Raw genomic sequence first — 18,791 nt, 5'->3', positions numbered from 1 at the left:
CACCAGGGGTATATATCAGGACCCCTGACAGACTTCCTCACATAGTCAGTTGCCTGCGGCTAGGACCAAAGCCAGATCTAAGAACCAGTCAGTAGCCTTCCTAGCTGCCGATCTTTCATGGATGCCAAGCAAGCATAGTTGAGGACCCAGAGGAAATTCTTTATCCCTGGCCCCTCTAACCACCTATAGGACCGTTACCCAATAGGGCAGTAAGAGCAGTCAAGACCAGAGCATGTGGAAATAATCTGCATCCTGAATGCCTCACCGGGGGCACTCCGAGGTCGTGGCCGGGAACATAGCATGTATGCTTCGGTGAGTCAAATAGGCCCAATTAAGGTAAAATAATTAAATGAGTTTGGAGCAGGCATTTCTAGATACTATAGAGCTAGATTCCAATATCTTCAAGAGGTGTCTGAGAAAGGCATCCCCAGGTCCTCCCTCTCAACGTAACCCCTCCTACAAAGCCCTATAACGTAATATGACCGCTTTACTTTATACCCATAAGAAGAAAGTTATGGCATTCATGCTCTGGAGCTTCTGCAATGCCGGTACCCCACTATTCCCATATCTTGCGTGTCAAAGGTCTTCCGGAGAGCCGAAAAAGGTCACAATTCACCCCCACAAAAAGATCACACAGCACATCAATCCCCACTGCTGTCTATTCACAAACACCTGACCAACTTCCTCTACCCCCGAGTGACTGCAATGCCAAATCACGAAAAGAGGAAGTTCCCAGTTATACGGGTTTGGCGTCAGAGTCTGCCGTAAGGCATAAGCTCAAACATAATTTGCAGTCCAAATCTGGATGTTCGAGGTCCATACTCTGGAAGCAGGTGTCGGCAATCCTTGGAAGGAGAGCCACACTCAACAGTTCCTACACCATCCCACAGAGAGGCTCACCAACGAACCACCCACTGAAGCTGCAATGATAAGTAATATAATTCCAAATCTGGTGCAGCTAGGCCCCCCTCTGCCACAGGCAGGCGCAACTTCCAGAGGGCTACACGACGATACAAGCACCCCAATAAAGAGAAAGTAGCAATCCATCCAGCTTGTAAAATAATTTTTGGGGCAACTCCAACGGGAGTGCTGCAAACAAATTAAAAAGATGCTGCAATATAATCATTGTGGAACCGGCTACACAGCCACTCACTGATAAAGGTAATTTAGTCCGGTAGGCAACAGAGTGACACACTCACCCGGAGTTCCCCCTCATACAATACCACCGAACTGTAAACTACCACTCCAAGGTAGCCACCTGTATTAAGCTCCCATCTCAGCATTGGGCCGAGGGGATAGGATTGCACTCAGGGGCATCCCCCCTCAAAGGATAAAAACAACTTGTCCCAGTTGACCTCAAGTCCTGAGTGAGCCTCTAAGTCTGATAATGCTGCTACCGCCTCCAGGAGGTAGATGTTCCTCCCCCTGAGTAACAGTAACATGTCATCCACCTAGAGAGAGGTAAGTACCGTCTGATGCTATGTTCAGGTCCTGGTAGTGTAGGCCCCAATGAACCGTGCATCCAAAAGGCTCTATAGCTAATGCAAATAACAGAGGGGATGGGGGCAACCCTGCCAAGTACCATGTTCCACCGCAAAGGCCTTTGAAATCAAAGTACCAGTATTGGGCCTGGCTAGGGAGGGGGTGGGGGTGGGGGGGTAATCAGTGTAAAGAAGCTTCATCCAATTGACAAAGGGCAAACCCAAACCCCTGCCAAGCATAGTACCATATAGAAACTCGCATTGGAGTGAGCCGAATGCTTTCCTAATGTTCATTGAAATAACCAGTGCCTCGTGGGACTTGCTTCAGACTGTGAAATGGCAGGAGCAATTGCTGGATGTTGGGCATAGTGCAATGCTTAGGAATGAAGCCTGTCTTTCAGGATGGACTAGAGACCACATATGTAGAAGTAAACTAGATGCCAACATTTTTCTCAGGTTCTTATAATCTACGTTAAACATAGCTAGGGGCGGTAAGAATCAGGAAGAAGAGGGTCCTTATCCTTCTTAAATAGGGACACAACGGCGCCTCTCGCAGTGAAGGTGGATGCCGACCACGCCGTTGGGAATCATAAAAAAGTGCCACTAGTCTAGCAACAAGTTCCGATGCAAAGGCCACGTAAAACTATATTGGAAACCCATCTAGCCAGGCACCTTACTTCTCGCCATTTTCTTCATCACTCCCTGTACCTCCTGTTCAGTGATATCTGCACCCAGGTGATCGGCCATCACCAACTCAAGGGACACTGGAGAAGCATCGGAAATATAGTTCAAAGCATTTCCCCCTCACTACTTGCCACCCCAGAGGAGTACAGTTCACGATACTGCTGCAGGAACACCTAATTGAACTCCTCCAGTGTGAAGACATCACGCCTGAGGGACCACGTAATTGAAGTATAGAGTGACCGCCCCCGATATCTCACAAAAGCCATGCCAGCATTCTACCTGACTTATCCTGCTCTGCATGGGCCCTAGCCACATAAGCCTTATAATCAAAGCGGCGAAGGCACTCCAGTAGCTCAAACAGCTTCTCCCACTACTCCAACAGGCACCTTCTACCACCCGGAGTCTCTTCCAGCCCACCCGGAAGCCCATTTAACACTGCCTGCTGCAGTTGAATATCCAAGAGTAGCTGAGTGCGAACCCCCACTCAGCTAGAGATGCAATACCCCCGAATCACCACCTTCATAGCCTCCCATTCTATCCCTACCAATGGGGCTGCACCATGGTTATCATTCCAGTAATGAGAGATGTGCTCCCCCAATAAGACTCGGAAGGCTTGATCATCCAAGAGCGCCAAATCAAAACACCAGGTAGGCACACTAGGCCTAGATGAGGACCATTAAAATGTGACCAGCACAGAAGCATGATCTGAATATGTTTTTGCTAAGTACTCCAGCCCCACCACTCTGCCATAGAGTGCCCTTCACGTACAGTGCCTGTCAAGGCGAACCTCAAGATCATACAGTCCAGAGCCGTAGGAATGCACATGAGCCTCGGAGTGACGATCCCGCCAACAATCTATCAAATCCCACTGTCCAGACGACACATGGGCCGCCGATGCCAGCCTGCTCTGGGTGCACAACATGGTGGGTGAGACTGATCCAGACTTAAATCCTCAACACAGTCTCCCCCCCACCATTCTCCCACTAGGTGAGCATAAGTGAGAGCAAGGGTGTCATGCTGGTAAGGAACGATGACTGATCCACGTTTGGTGGGTAAATATTTAAGAGGACAACATCCCTGCCATTCAGGCACCTAACTACTAAGACCTATCATCCCTCAGGGTCTGTAACCACCCTGTGCAAGTGAAAAGGGACCCAAAATGTAATCCAAATAACAGAACCCTGTGAAAAGGCCGATAAGAAGTAGCATAGAGGTGGCCCCACCAGCACCCCCGAATGGTGCGGCCCTCAATCTCCATGAGGCGGGTCTCCTGGAGGAGCGAAACATGTACTCCCCATCGTTTCAAGTAGGACAGCACATTATAACGCTTGGCGGGAGAAGAGAAGCCCAGCACATTCCACGTAAGCAACTATATTTGTGTAGTCATTGGTATCGAGCCAGGAGGGTAAGGGAACACCCAGAGATCACCCTAGCAGCTGAACCTCACAAAACCAGGAGGGCACCACTGTATACCAAACACACAGCGCCACAGCCTCGTGCATACAACTGCCATCAAACAAACAAATACACAACAAAACACAAATTTCTACCCTAACAGTTCCCCCAACATCCCCCAAGGACTAAGACATAAAACCATCCTGAACAACAACACACACAGGCCCCAGCTAGGAGCCAAGTAAAGGCCAACGAAATCCATAGAGCAAGAATACACTGGGTAGGGAACCGCCAGCAAGAGGTGGAGAACCAACACTCTATGAAGACGATAGTGCAATAGAACATGTCCCCTGTACTCTCTCCCCCTGCCCCCTCCTTGCACAGACCCCCACCAAATCCCTCCAACCAGTCAGGTTGGAGTAAAGAAAGCAAACATTAATAAACGGCCATAGAACCAACACACCTCATACCACTGTATATAAACAAGACCAAACACCCATGAAGAGCCCAGTGGTGTTCAAACCAACTCGTCCATAGACCCCTGAGTGACCCCGGGCAGAATGTCTTCGGGTCAAGGAGTAGTGGAATCCCCAGTATCCGAAGCAGAGGAACGGCACTCTGGAGACGGGGGGGGGGGGGGTCAAGATGGCACAGGATGGCGTCTGAGAAGGAACGGACCTGCTTTTTGAATGACTCGAAGCAGATCCATGGGAACTTTTACCGAACTACCTACCCCCTACCCCTCCCCGCTCTATTCCTCTCCACTTTCCTGCTACTGATCTCTGCCCTCACCTGTCCTGTCCCTTAGTTCCCACCCTGTTTACCTGTGATTTTTCTCTCGTCATTTGAGATCTAGCTATTTTGTCTGATGCCCGATGGAGCTACCTGGTTTCGCTCTAGGGGAGACAGGTCGGGGATTCCCTCCTTGGACGTCACCTACCCAGTCAGTCTTTAGCCAGACATCCTTTCGTCTCTCCTGTCGTCTCTTCCCGCATCCTCCCTCTATTTATGTCTCTCCTTCTCTTCTCTCTCAATGTATTGAGACTGAACTCTTTTGTCTGATGCCCGATGGAGCTACCTGGTTTAGCTATGGGGGGATGGGCCGAGGACTCCCTCCTTGGTCGTCACCTACCCAGTAGGCCTTTAGACAGACTTCATTTCGTCTCTCCTTGTTGTCTCTTCCCCTATCCTCCCTTTATCACCTTCCCTGTCCCCTCCCCTCTACGCTCCACTTATTTTGCCCTCCATGCTCTTTAAATGTTTTCCCATTGAGACCTAGCTATTTGTCCAAAGCCCGGTGGAGCTACCTGATAGCTATAGAGGATTCACCTCAACTACCCAGCCGGACTTTGGGCAGACTTTCCTTCGTCTTTCTGCCGTATCTCCCTCCCACCCCTTTATCCCCCGCCCCTTCCCCTCTACACTTCACTTATCTCGTTTTCTATGCTCTTGTAATTGTTGGTCTAGCAACTGATGTAAATTGGAACTGATGTAATCTTGTAATTTTGTGGAACCTCATGTAAAGCGCTCCGATAGCTCCGGGTTTAGTCAGCTCTATATAAAACTCTTAAAATAAAAATAAATAAATCCCATAGTGGCAGCAATCTCAACTGCTCTCGACTGTTCCAGTGCCACCTGCTTCTTAGAAGGGCATGTCGCCCTTTGCTGGAGAGAACCTTGGCGCCTAGGGCACAAAGAGTAGTTAGGCCCACACGTCTAAAGTTGCATTGTGATCTTGTCATAAGAGTTCAATCCAGTCCTGCGCTGCAGAATGACCCATGAAGAAATGCACTTTGTCCGCAGTTGAACAGGGAAGAGCAAGGAATAAGGCAGTCTCACGTCACTCCTCTTCTTTTTTACCGTCATGAAAGATGCCCTCTGCGTTTGAACCTGGAGAGTAAAGTCAGGGTAAGGAAACATCTTAGCATTTTCCATCACAAATGGGCCCTGTGCAGGGAGGGGCCTGCTACAGTAGGTGACGCAGGGGAGCCACAGGACGAGGTTCATGTGCTGGCACCCTGTGCGCATGTTCCATGGCATAGAAGTTTGAGAGACCGTCTGCGGCTACAACCTCCTGGATCTCATGGAACGCCAACAGTGAGTCCGCCTCGGCATACTCAGGTAGCCTCCCAATGCGGCTGTTATTACTGCTGACCCATCCTTCCTGGTCATCCAAAGAGAGCCAGAAGGTGCCGATTCTGTGCCTCAAGAGCCGAGATGCGATGTTCTGCTGACTGAACCACTGGCGTCTGGGTCTACACAGTGGTCCCCAGGGCATTGACCTTTTCAGAGACCGTCCACAAATCCGGACATAGAAGACACCGCTTGACAGAAAGGAGTCAATTTTGCTCTCCAGTTGTTCCCCAGAAAGCTCAGTGGTGGCTAATATATCAAACTTGTCATACAAGTATTCCCTATCTCTGCTGCCAGTGCCCTGCTTGATCCCATGCAGGAGGGCTCTCGCAGCTGTGTCGTCCTTAGATCGTGGGTCCGCCCCATAATAACACAGTAGAGGGCGGGAGGTCCCCAGGAAACCCCGAAACAGATCCACAAAAAAATCACACCAATTCCCCTACTGGAACAAAGGGCGAAAAATCTACAGGAGACCAGGGCTCCCGAATGGAGTGCAGGAGACCCTAACCCAAAAAATATTCAGATGTATATGATATTATTATATACTTTCGTGGCAAAACAAACAATGACCACTCTAGCTTAGGAAATTGCACACTCCAGCATGGTTTTCACTCCTTCCATCAGACAGTGACCCCCTCCTCAGCTGCAAGTTAGTGAGAATGTGATAAAAGAAATTCTGTTTCTTAACATGAAACCTTTGTGTTCTCTGCTGTGTGTATGTGTATGTATATATCCTTACATTAAAAGTAGTTCTTGCATCTGAGGCTCGTTCTTCGCACTGTTAGTATTGCATGTAGTTCAGTGTTCTCACTGGATATGTTTATGTATGTTTGAGCCCTTCCATCAGAACCAGGGTGTGATGTCAGTTTTGGCCTCATTACAGGTCTAAGCAGTTGATCATTTAGGTCATAGTCACTGCCTTTTGACTGCAGGCTATACTTACATGAGTGATTAACTCCTGCCAACCACACCCCTTGCCGTTGTTTAACTGTCTTAGAGTGACCTCTGTGGAAATTCAACTCTTCCCTTTCAACCTCAGTTACGAGTTTAGCATTATTAGACCTCCCTTTCCACCTTGAGTTCAAATATATATTTGGTGCTATTATCCCAAAATCACATGGGTATGGCCAGTTGCTGAGCAGCACCAGCCATCCTTTAAGGCAGTGTTGGAACACCCCACCCAACATGCCCCAGCTTTTAGCTGTTCTACATTTGGTGGTTTCTGACAATGCCATTGTGTGACCAAGATGCTTCCATGAATGTGTTGGGTGCCCCTAAAATCCCTGTCAGTGCTAAGGGTAGAGACCAGCAAAGTCCTGCTTTGGTGGAACACCACACATCTCAATCAAGCAACGGTTTTTATGAATGGCACTCGAGAGGCCCACCAGGCCGAAATGACCCAACCAGTGCAGAGAGGGATCCATTTGTGTACTCCTTCTCTTCCGATTTACAACCCACCAGAATAATGCAGAATTTTTCTGTAAAGAGAATTGTTTAGTCTTGTTCTGTTGTGGGCACTCTTCTGAATGTTTGCTGTGCCAGGTGTCGGTCTCGCCTACCAGACAACTTTTAGCTGTCAGATTGACCAGTCATGGACCATAGCAAAAACCCACAGTGAGCTTGGAGCCCGCCCATTACTTAACATCGGTTGAATTTATTGTCACTGCCATTTGCATGCACCTTATTTGATGGCTTTCTTCTTGTTTTCATCCATGCCCTGATTTATATCCTCTTTACCATACTTTTGATTGGCTGACTTCTATCCTTTCACTGTTTACATTGAGAGAGTTACTTTTTCATTAAGCACTCCGTGAGAATGCATGTGTGTGTGTGCTTGTGTGTGTGTGTGTGTTTACGTGTGTTTACTTTGCCCATAATAGTCCCTCTGGTTGCTTCCCCACTCCTTGCAGTAATGTAGATTTTTTTTGTTTGTTTCCAGAGAATGGCTGTTGAAATTTGCTGCTGGACCTCCACATTCCGATATATTCTTTGGCAGGCCTCCATTGGTACCGCTCTCCTTTGATTTCCCCACTTCCTGATTGCTTCTACCACGCCCCACCTTCTCTCTTTTGCTTCCACCACCCTCCCATCCGCTCCACGCTGGTTCTAGCACCCCTCTACTTCCATCACCCCTAGTGCAGCTCCCTGTTGGTATCCCCACTCCACCGAAATTATTGCCTTCCTCACTCCCACCCCCTGTTGATTCCCTATCCCTCCCACCCATGTTGTTTTGTGTTGCTTCCCCCACCATCCCGCCCCTGTTGCTCCTCTCATCCCGCCCCTGTTGCGACCCCCCCTCCTGGCCTTGTTGCTTCCCCTAATCCCCAACCCCTGTTCCTTACCCCAATCCCCCACCCCTGTTCCTTACCCCCAATCCCCCACCCCTGTTCCTTACCCTAATCCTGTTGCTTTTCCCAACCCCAAGGTTGCTTTCTGAAATACACCACCCCTGGTGCTTCGTGAAATCTCCGTTGCTTCCCCTCACTCCCCCAGCACCTGCATTCCTTTCCCACCTTTGCAGTTCCTTAAATACATTTGTATATTATATTTTTTTAACACGGACTGGAAGCTGCCATTTGCCTCTGTTCCATCCTCAGTGCAAAAAGCGTATTTATGATACTGATTTAAAAAAAATATATATTTATTTACTGATCCAAGTGACATCCATCATCTTAGATAGCTATATTTTTTTTTAAAGAATGGAATGGCTCCCATGTCATTCCAGAGGTGTGCTCATATGTCTTAGGGCATGTGCGCATATCCAGAATGATGCGAACATTGCATAGACTCGTCTGCTTTCAAAAGCTGCATCATCAAGCCTTTTCCTTTTTCCTGTTTGTGCAGCGTCTGGAAAAAAAGCATTTACAAAGCCAATAGGTCAACAAGGCGAGTCCTATTTGCATTGCCGATGCTTCTTTTGTACAGTAGTTCGGTATAGAGGTCACCTATGTGGTTCTTCAGTTACATGGCGGATGTGTGTTTGAAGCTTTGCTGGAAAGGATGTTTAACAATTTGAGGTACAGAAGGGAGTTAAATGTTCTTTTCAGTGGCTTTCTCTGATATGTTCGAGGGCGTGTCCTTCATATGGAACGGCAGAGTTAAAGTTAAGCTACTTCATATATTTGTACTAAAGGTGTGCTAATTTGTGGCACATTATTTCTGTACACTTCTTGAAAACATGCACACATTTTTTTTTGAAACTTTACGAAAGAAAAATTAATAGAAAAGGTTTTACAGAACATTTTTTTTGCTACAGAAATAAAAAGCGCCATAACGTATATTGATTTTGTTGGAGCAAAATACGTTTAGCCCATTAGCGTTTATTTCCGCTTATTTCACTCTTCACTTCAGGCTCCGCAAATTCACTTTTTCTGCAAGATATTTTTTTGCCATTGTACAAGCATGTGTTCCTGGAAATGATTGACTTGCAATTGGTTTGATTATCGGTGTGCTTGTTACTAATGCCTAAAATAGCTGAGATCTTCTACATTGAATCTCATTCGGCTAGTAAACCGGATTTAGGAGCTCATTCGGAGTGACCGTGTTCCTGTTGGAATCCTTCATGCAAAAATACCCGGTATATCATGCTACTGCTCGGATTTTCTTAATGCAAAACTGGAATTCCGGGACCTTATCAGAATGAAATTCCTCCAGACTTGACATGAAGGATATGTCAGTGGAAAACGATGCAGAATTACTACAAGTCATAAAGGTGTAACATTTTTTAGTTAATTTTTCTTTCGTAAGTTTAAAATGTTTTTTTTTTTTTTTACATGTTTTCAAAAAGTATACAGAAATAATGTGCCACAAATTAGCACACCTTTAGTACAAATATATAAAGTATATTGAGAGGCTGCTTGTAGGAGGGCTTTAGCATAAGACAAACTGCTCATCATAAGATTCCACCACGCCATCATTGAACGTTATTTTGAGAGACAAAAAGTTTATGAATTTCCAGTGACAGGTCTCGGTCAGTCCCTATTTACACACGTTTGCATGCTCCACGGGCATTCCCTGTGCTCTGTAAGTACACCCCTGGAAGTGCAAAATGAAATCTGATTTCATGAATCATCCTGATAACTCTGACGTCACCCACAGCAGCCACGATCTCTTTGTAGAATACTAAGTGATTAGGGCTTAACGACTGGCTGTCATATTGCAACACATCACTTCAACCTATTTGTTTTTAACACTAACGTTTTACACTACTATTGTGGTAAAATGTTACACCCAATTGTCCTGTTTACATCAGATATTGTGTATCTTTGTATTGTGGAGCACTAATTAAATGTGCCTCCTAACACTTCAAGATGAGGGGCGGACGAGAATTGCTTGTTACTGCTCACATATGAATGCAAACCTCTCTTTCCCTTGTATCCCTCCGCTATCCTTCTCATTCCAAATAACTGACCAATATCCACCACTGAAATTACTTTGTATTTCACCATATTAATTCACCACTAATCCTTTATGGGCTTCCTGACTAGCGTGCGTCAACACCCCATCAGTGCGAACAAGCGCTATATAAATACATACCTTTTTCCTCCTCTATTCTTCTGCTATCATTCCAAATTCAAATAACTGACTAACCTATCCACCACTAAAAATGTACTTGCATGTTTCACTATACTAATTCAACACTAATCCTCTATGGGTCCCGGAGTTGTGTGCTACTCGCCTTAAAAGCGCTTTGAGGCCTCGTCAGGGGTAGTAAGCGCTATATAAATGCAATTACAATACAACACAATATGAGACCAGAGGTTTTTCAACTGGGGACGTAAGATCTTTACTTATCTCAGAGAGGGAGAGGATGGCAGGCACTGACCAAGAAGAGCATCAGGCTGCTAACAGTACGGTGTGTTTAGTGAAAAAGTACAAATTGGGCATGAACTGTTCTGTAATGGGCCCTCTAGATCATCTTGTGGTATTTGGTCGTGGTAGGGGTGGTAGGTGTCAAGGATGGGGTTCTAATTAAGCATCTAAATGCGCTCCTCTGGACCCCCATTTCTTATAAAAGAGCTCAATGTGGATACTTTATACTTTAGACTAGAGGGACCGGCTATCCGTAGCATGTTGGCAATCCTGCATTTGTTTGCATTTTATAAGGGATAACTGAATATAACTGCAGTGATTCTTTTGATAAGTATACTTTGAGCTGCTAATTTGATAGAATAATTATGAAAAAAACGTTTTTAGGTCGAGCCTGTCCCATTCCGCAGGAATGGATAGGATCGAATTCATGTCGGCAAAATCCTCTTCAAACTAAGGGGTTTCAGCCCGGCGTTTTCTTGCAGTTCACGTGAACATGCACGAGCATTCACGGCCAGGGCTTCTCCTCCCCTAGCAGCACTCCTCCAACACCAGCAACTCCCCCCTCCCACACCAGCACCTCCCCTCTCTCTCCCCGCAAACACAGACTTGCCGTAGCAGCACTCCTCCCACACCAGCACCTCCCCCCGCCCACACCAGCACCTCCCCTCTCTCTCCCCGCAAACACAGCCTTCCTTTCATTTCTCCTCCCCCTCCCCAGCCAGCTTCCCCCAGGCCGTGTTCCCTCAGATATGCTATTGCATATCGTTTGCTACCTCTTGTATTTTGTTGCTCTTGATACTTGCACAACTGTCACTATTGCCTCATGTAACGTAACGTTTGCTTTTGTAACATGCTCACTTGTAATTTTGGCTTCATGTATCTAAAAACGCCTCCCTCGCGCTCCTTTCTCCCTCTCTCCCGCTGCCTAGTCCTCCCACCCCCTCCCTCTCCAGCGCGCGCTCCACTCGCATCTGCCTGCTGCTCCCCCGCCCACTCCCCCAACCAGCAATTCACACACAGCAACGCCACTCACACACGCAACGCCACTCACACACGCAACGCCACTCACACACGCAACGCCACTCACACACGCAACGCAACTCACCCACGCAACCCCACTCATCGACGCAACCCCACTCATCGACGCAACCCCACTCATCGACGCAACCCCACTCATCGACGCAACCCCACTCATCGACGCAACCCCACTCATCGACGCAACCCCACTCATCGACGCAACCCCACTCATCGACGCAACCCCACTCATCGACGCAACCCCACTCATCGACGCAACCCCACTCATCGACGCAACCCCACTCATCGACGCAACCCCACTCATCGACGCAACCCCACTCATCGACGCAACCCCACTCATCGACGCAACCCCACTCATCGACGCAACCCCACTCATCGACGCAACCCCACTCATCGACGCAACCCCACTCATCGACGCAACCCCACTCATCGACGCAACCCCACTCATCGACGCAACGCCACTCATCGACGCAACGCCACTCATCGACGCAACGCCACTCATCGACGCAACGCCACTCACTCACACACGCAACGCCACTCACTCACACACGCAACGCCACTCACTCACACACGCAACGCCACTCACTCACACACGCAACGCCACTCACTCACACACGCAACGCCACTCACTCACACACGCAACGCCACTCACTCACACACGCAACGCCACTCACTCACACACGCAACGCCACTCACTCACACACGCAACGCCACTCACTCACACACGCAACGCCACTCACTCACACACGCAACGCCACTCACTCACACACGCAACGCCACTCACTCACACACGCAACGCCACTCACTCACACACGCAACGCCACTCACTCACACACGCAACGCCACTCACTCACACACGCAACGCCACTCACTCACACACGCAACGCCACTCACTCACACACGCAACGCCACTCACACACGCAACGCCACTCACACACGCAACGCCACTCACACACGCAACGCCACTCACACACGCAACGCCACTCACACACGCAACGCCACTCACACACGCAACGCCACTCCCACACGCAACGCCACTCCCACACGCAACGCCACTCCCACACGCAACGCCACTCCCACACGCAACGCCACTCCCACACGCAACGCCACTCCCACACGCAACGCCACTCTCACACGCAACGCCACTCTCACACGCAACGCCACTCTCACACGCAACGCCACTCTCACACGCAACGCCACTCTCACACGCAACGCCACTCTCACACGCAACGCCACTCTCACACGCAACGCCACTCTCACACGCAACGCCACTCTCACACGCAACGCCACTCTCACACGCAACGCCACTCTCACACGCAACGCCACTCACACGCAACGCCACTCGCACACGCAACGCCACTCGCACACGCAACGCCACTCGCACACGCAACGCCACTCGCACACGCAACGCCACTCGCACACGCAACGCCACTCGCACACGCAACGCCACTCGCACACGCAACGCCACTCGCACACGCAACGCCACTCGCACACGCAACGCCACTCGCACACGCAACGCCACTCGCACACGCAACGCCACTCGCACACGCAACGCCACTCGCACACGCAACGCCACTCGCACACGCAACGCCACTCGCACACGCAACGCCACTCGCACACGCAACGCCACTCGCCCACGCAACGCCACTCGCCCACGCAACGCCACTCGCCCACGCAACGCCACTCGCCCACGCAACGCCACTCACCCACGCAACGCCACTCACCCACGCAACGCCACTCACCCACGCAACGCCACTCACCCACGCAACGCCACTCACCCACGCAACGCCACTCACCCACGCAACGCCACTCACCCACGCAACGCCACTCACCCACGCAACGCCACTCACCCACGCAACGCCACTCACCCACGCAACGCCACTCACCCACGCAACGCCACTCACCCACGCAACGCCACTCACCCACGCAACGCCACTCACCCACGCAACGCCACTCACCCACGCAACGCCACTCACCCACGCAACGCCACTCACCCACGCAACGCCACTCACCCACGCAACGCCACTCACCCACGCAACGCCACTCACCCACGCAACCCCACTCACCCACGCAACCCCACTCACCCACGCAACCCCACTCACCCACGCAACCCCACTCACCCACGCAACCCCACTCTCCCACGCAACCCCACTCTCCCACGCAACGCCACTCTCCCACGCAACCCCACTCACCCACGCAACCCCACTCACCCACGCAACCCCACTCACCCACGCAACCCCACTCTCCCACGCAACCCCACTCACCCACGCAACCCCACTCTCCCACGCAACCCCACTCTCCCACGCAACGCCACTCTCCCACGCAACGCCACTCTCCCACGCAACGCCACTCTCCCACGCAACGCCACTCTCCCACGCAACGCCACTCTCCCACGCAACGCCACTCTCCCACGCAACGCCACTCTCACACGCAACGCCACTCTCACACGCAACGCCACTCTCACACGCAACGCCACTCTCACACGCAACGCCACTCATCATATTGTGCTGCAAAACTAAATACTTATAAGGTCCCACAAGCGAGACCTATTGGCAATGCCAATGATTGTGGGTGCAGATTGTGGGTGCAGATTGTGGGTGCAGATTGTGGGTGCAGATTGTGGGTGCGGATTGTGGGTGCGGATTGTGGGTGCGGATTGTGGGTGCGGATTGTGGGTGCGGATTGTGGGTGCAGATTGTGGGTGCAGATTGTGGGTGCAGATTCAGGGTGCAGATTCAGAGAAAACTCAGCAGCACCACCACCACAGCATCAATCTGTGCAACCATTCAACAACAACTGGTTCAATTATGTTTTCTCAATGTTTCAAGCTTTATTACAAATGTCACAAAAAGATGTTATTTCACTTCTGTTCTTGGATTTTCATCACAATAAAATACACTGAACATAATCTTCACAAACGTTATTTACAAAAGTTTAAGCTATTGCCAATATAAATTACAATCACTTTTATTTAAGTATTAATTATTTTTAAAAAATTAAAAGCCGTTGCTATTTGTAATATCAATACATCTAAGTCACGTAAATACAAAACATGTTGCATTACAAATGCTATAGTCGTCACATGTGCGAAAGTTATAACTATTGGCATTGAAAATGACAAAGCTAATAATTTAGCTATTTTCAAAATCAACACATAAATAAAAAAATTGTCATTTACAAGACCAATAGCTCAAACTTTCATAATGCGAGACCTATTGCATTGCAAATGCTTGTTCTGGGTGCCTCCTTTTTTTGTTTTTGTTTACATGAGGGGGGAGCAGCATAAACAAGTTTGAAGGCCACTGCAGTAGACAGAATTTATCTCGCCCTACACCCCTCGGACATGAGATACTTTTTGTTATCACGAGGTTTTCAGTAACACTCAGTAGTAAACCGAGCATGTCAGTCCAGCTGGTTCTGATATCTCTATATATCTCGGCTCTGTCAGAAACTTTTAGACGCTTCCAGCACTCTACCTGCAAAATGGCACAACAATGATGTAGTCGGCAATGAGTTGCTGTATAAACTACAGAGCCTTATCTGCACACAACCATACCTCAGAGCCGAGGAACGGGGTGCTCTCACTAAGGTTGCCCCAGATGCTGCCGCACCTCCCAAATCTGGGGGCAGGTCAGAAAGATAACGGAAAACAATGAGGCCTTTCAATCAGTTTTCCTTTCTTGTAGTATTATCTGTTTGTTCCAATCATTTTAGTGAGCTGACGCCCCTGGCCAGCACCTCATTCATAAAATTGTACCAGCACCACTACGAGAGAGCATTTTAGAGCAGCACCTCCCGGCCTTAAGTGCACAGATGATGATACTCCAGTTAGTACCAACTAACATCTTAATCGGGGCAGAGGACAATGGCTCCACTTCGTGAATTGAAATAAAGTGCATTTGCTTGGTACACGATACACCCCAAACATCCTTTACAGGACTAGATGCAGGATATCCATATCACTAGATGAATAAGAACCGTTGGTAACAAAACGACAAATAGTACTATATTGACTGACCAAATAAAGTGACCGCTCACACGCAGACTCGGGTTTAGGAGTAAATATAAGAATCGTGGTACCAGCACAAATTGCACGACCCCCCGCCACCTCCCAGGGTGAAGTGAAAGTCTTTCTGTTGCGGGCTACCAATCAGGCTACTCTTAACTTTCAAACCTTTTCGTGATTAAATGACAGAGATCTTGTATATTAATTTGGGACTGTGTTTAACTATGTATTATGAGGAATTATACATATTCATATATAATAAGGTTCCTTCTTGTCCGCTTGAAGGCCTATGACTTGGTAGAGGTTCTACATTATTATGATGAACTTCTCGCTCACAAATTAGTTGATATTCGGACTGTGTGTTTGATGCACGTTTTCAGAAGTCTAGAAGTCTCCTCTTAACCCTTATATGAAGTGCCCCTGTGCACTGGGAGGAAAAAGTGGCTGACTCTATAAACAAGGCTACTGGAATTACGCGGCAAGGGAGGACCAAATTATGTGGCAAAGTAGACTAAATTATGTGACAAAAAAAGCCGAATGATTCAGCACAATTACTACAGCACATTTTGTGATACTACTTAATTATTTTCTCTTTCACACGCGAAAACTATCTGAGCAAATTTTTTATCTCAGTACATGTTTGCCTCACAAATACAGCAATAACCAACATAAATGTGACCAATTGGCAATTTTGAAAGCCCTTCCGCTGTGTGACAACATGCTTTGTTGAGTTTTTAGAAACTTTTGATCCGTTTGAGTTAGAAAAGTATTTTTGGGGGGAATATCTGCAGATTATGCAGCAAATGATGTATCATGTGGCAAATGCAGCAAGTAATATATGTCGAAACTGCTGCGACCGGAAAATCACATTATTCGTGTGGCCCTGCCTATAAACAGAAAAAAACCTGAAAGTGTGTTTGGTAATTACAAGTTTCTAGAGTTTGTGTCTGACGTTTGATGATGATACTCGGGGCAGGCATGCCACGCAGGGACCCCTAAGGCTCTATCATAATATTCAAGGGTTTTCAAATGTGTTCCAGTGCAGGACCGCGGAATTTCCATACAAGTTTAGGTTTGTTTTCTCAAACGCTGACATGTTCAGTTGCCATGGCTAAGGAAGGTAAGGGTGTTAAAACTTGGCGCAAAGCATGGACGAATTCCTACCGGCCAGTTTGAGCTGTCTCGAATTGTGGAGTTTGTCGGATTTGTCCAACAGGTGGCTTGGAGCACTTTAATCCTTCGTATACCTTAGTTCCACCAAAACACTGAGAAATCAGTTCAGCCTGTCAGGCAATTTCCGACTTTCAGTGGCAAATTCTTCTGCATTTATTTTGAGATCTTTCTGCTAATATTTTTCAGTAATCGCTTTGAGTCGCATATTTTGTTTTTAATTGCCTTTCGGCTCGTTATGCTTTTAAATTTTTTTTTTTACATATGCCCTTTGTAGAGATGTGTTTCCGTCTTACAGCCTAAGTTGAGACCGCTTCCATGGGTTTAGAGGTTGGCAATTGCAAGCCACTGAAAACTTGAGCCTGAAGCCTTGCACGGACTCAGCTCGAGGTCCTGCTGGAATCCCGAGCTTCTAACGAGCCGAGCTTTCATGTGACTTCTGCCTGTCAACCCTCACCTAACCCTCAAACACAGGTTAAGTAAAAACAGATCATTAGCATTTAAAGTAACAGTGCTAGACACGTAGATAGCCGATACCCACGTTGTTACTGATTTTGTACACACTGAAATCAGAACACCTGGTGTAATCGAGGCTTCCCCTCTTAGCAAAGTTGTATGATCTTAAGCTAGGGGTTTTTCCCCCACTTTTCTTAAATATTGCATTTTGAAAAAAACCTTCAAAATACCGGAGTTCAGAATATCAGCTGTAGAAAATCTCTTGAGTGTGATTTAATGGACTTTGATTCTCTATCTGTAAGAATATGGACTTCATACTGGGTTCTCATGACAATTGTCTTGTCTCTTAATTCACTAATAGCAGTGTCACCGGAGTGAGGGCAGAATGGTTCTAAGTTCACGTTTAAAACTATCACTTTTAATAAGTACTTTTCAGCGTAGTGCTATAATGTGATGTATTCATTTAGAAGTTTTCATATGTTAAAGAAATACACTTTTTTGAATTTTGAAGAGACTTTATCATATTTTATGTGAGGTTTGTTGCATGATTTAAATGGCAAACATTTTCAGGACTTGGCTAGCAAGACCCTTAGCTTGAATCTGGCTTGGTTTGCACTGTCAATATGTTCCCCTGTTCACCTCTGCTGCTATAACCCCCTCTGACTGTATTACACACAATGCCCTGGCAGTACAACTATCACATAGGGAATATAGCTGATTGCGCATCTTCTTCTGTATTGCGGTTCTCATGGGCACAAAATGAGCACCCGCAATATTTTAAGGCGTAATTTTATCATTTGCATGGAAGATTGGCCACATGCAGATGAGAAAATGCTCTTGCCCTTGTCTCTGCACTGTATTGGTTCTTGGAGACCCCAATAGCATTACTACTACATTGACTGGTGCTGTCACTCGCTGCACCTAAATGTGGAGGGATTCCAGCCCCCTCCTCAAAGAGCTGCTGTACTGCACTAGAGGTTTGAAAACGCTGGCTTATGTTTCAGTGCTCCGCTCTAACCGGGCAAACACAAGTTTGTGTCTGCACGGGATGAGCATGTTTTTTAGGTCTCGCCTAGACGAAAGCAAAGCGAAGCTTTGCTGTCTAGGCCGAGACAACTTATGTAGTTACTTTTGGGGGAATGTGGACAGCAGAGTTCCACGCGCTTTTCCTGGCCGAGATTTAACCTCGGGAGCGCGCACGTCGCCATGCCTCATATTCCCATTCGCAAACAAAGCCACTCTCACGCATGCGCACATACACACACTGCATACACACACACACACCCCCCTTTAAACAGACACACGCACACACGCACAGACGTACTCAAACAGACACACGCGCGTACACCCCCACCCTCAACCCCACTCACCGGGCTCCTCTCCCCTTACGCATGGGAAGGAACTGTGGAGCTCTGTGCCAGAAGGAGCGCTGTTTGAAATCACCGCCGCCTCCCACAGCGGCATTGTAGGGAAATTCAAAGTTGCCTCCCCGTAAACACCGCCGCAGCCCGGGAACCTCGGGAGCCTCAGAAATCCCGAGCGCAGCTCCTCTGACGTCAGACGAGGAGCCGCGCTGGGATTGGTGCCGGTGGGGCCGTTGCCTAGAAACGGAAGACTCG

General features: G+C 48.1%; 1 protein-coding gene across 1 annotated transcript in view; it reads left to right on the top strand.

Moving 5' to 3' along the window:
- The window catches only part of PRKD2 (protein kinase D2), a 360,755-nt gene that overhangs the window by 157,351 nt on the left and 184,613 nt on the right, over positions 1–18,791 (top strand). The window lies entirely within an intron of this gene.

This window comes from Lissotriton helveticus, chromosome 9, assembly GCF_964261635.1.
Source record: "Lissotriton helveticus chromosome 9, aLisHel1.1, whole genome shotgun sequence".
NCBI classification, from domain to species: Eukaryota; Metazoa; Chordata; class Amphibia; order Caudata; family Salamandridae; genus Lissotriton; species Lissotriton helveticus.
The sequence above is the reverse complement of the archived record's forward strand: the minus strand, read 5'-3'. Positions and strand labels throughout refer to the sequence as shown.